The sequence below is a fragment of the Cystoisospora suis genome (genome assembly GCF_002600585.1).
Source record: "Cystoisospora suis strain Wien I chromosome Unknown contig_2221, whole genome shotgun sequence".
In the NCBI taxonomy this organism is placed as follows: Eukaryota; Apicomplexa; class Conoidasida; order Eucoccidiorida; family Sarcocystidae; genus Cystoisospora; species Cystoisospora suis.
Genome location: NW_027155020.1, coordinates 81,763 through 83,606, shown reverse-complemented (window position 1 = coordinate 83,606; position 1,844 = coordinate 81,763).

The window sequence follows — 1,844 nt, the reverse complement described above, 5'->3', positions numbered from 1 at the left end:
AATTCTCCGCCTTTGTTGCTTTCCAGGTGGAGAGCTTGGGGGTCCTAGAATTGATTGCTCTTGCCGCAGGGTTACGAGGTTTCCTCGCTCCTCCGCTGCGGCGTCACGTAACTTGGACTTCGGCAGGTCGTGGAAGTCTTCCCTGGCTCTGTACAGTCTACGATAGCCATTTCGTTAAAAATAGGCCACTATTTCGTGGCGATCGAGGCAGGATTGAAAAATCCTGACATCCTCTCATGAGTCATACCCCTCATGCAGATGGCCGCTTCGGTGCAGCTAACGACTCCGTCCCTTTCGCGTTTGCGATCTTCAGCTCAATTCGCCCTGCTGTACTGCGCAGCGGCTGCACGCAGCGTTCTGCAAGGCTTCGGTTTTAAATATCGACGCGCGAACCTCTGTCGACCAACGCATTCACCCGAATGCCATCGGTAGTGACTGGGATTATTACTGCTGGCTCTATAGCTGGGATCTTGTCCCTCAACCGGCCCTCAAGCCTTGATGGGGAGTCAGACGGCCTCCAACCATGATCCCCTCTCACTGGTGGAGGTGGTGGTTTCCCTGCTTCTCTGGCCATTCTGGTTCTGCTGCCGCTACCTCAGTCCGACCACGACCGGCAAGAACGTCACGGCGGAGCGCTTGACAGTTGGTGTAGGTGTGTCCGATCTCCTGGCAATAGTAACACCTCAAACCCGTTTCTCGGCCCCGCTGCCGGTGGAACTGCTGCTTCCCCGGGAAAAAATTCTCCCGGGTCCGCCGGGTCGCGACCTGAAAAGCCGAAGCGACCGTTCTTGTCTCCGACGTTGTGTCGCGATCGCGAAAGTTTCGCTGAGGTCCATGGGCTCCGCAAAGTCATTCGACACCGTAGCTTCTCGTGGACGTGGCAAAACCGGTGTTGTGCTTTCACTCCGCTGGTGGTGTCCTCCCAACCGTTCCAGCATCTTGACTGCTTCTTGAAGTGGCGCGTCCTCAACTGCGATAAGGGCATCTCTCGTTTGCCTGTCCAGCCCATTAAACAAGAAAAACCGTTTTGTGTCGTCGTCAATACTAGTCGCCCGTAGCACTAGCTTCTCGAATGCATTGATGTACTCACGAGGTTGGCCCGGAGTCATCTTCAGATGCGTCAGCTCGCTTAATACATCCCAGCGCGATTTGTAAGAGATGAACCTCTGACGTAACACGAGAAAGAAAGACTCCAGCGTTGCCGGTCGCTCGCTCTGAAGGCTGGTCTTTACAAAACTCAGGTAAAACAATTCAGCTTCACCCTCTACAAAAAGTGACGCTTTTCGGACACCTGCCCGTCCGATAGGACGCCCCACTTGTCAAGGTACTCCTCACACTGCAGAAAAGCCGAAAAGTCGCAACATCCGAACTGCCGTCATATTTCTCGGGCCTCAGCTTATTTATCCGCTCTCTGAGGTGTGAATTCCAAAAGTCCTGACGAGGGTCCCGGACTGTTGCCGGCTCGATGGATGACAGTCTTATCTGTTGCCCCGACATTGCGGCGAAATTCACAGAGGACGCCACTGTAATAAGTACCAGACAGTGAAACACCAACAAACAAGAATTCCTATTTGCTTCCGTATCATGCGATGCTACCACGTACTACGACCGTGCCACAAACTCCTGAAGTTTATCTCCGTTCGTTGGGACGGACAAGTCACGCGCCCGACAACACTAGAAACGCACCGGCCTACTGGGCGGCGGTCCACGCACAGCACGACACACGACGAAAACGGAGAGCAATACACCACTGAGTACGCCAGAGCCCTCAGCGGCACGCAAGCACCGCCTCATAGCACGGCACGACACGTCGCGCGAAGGGCGCCTCACGCGTTACAGTCGGC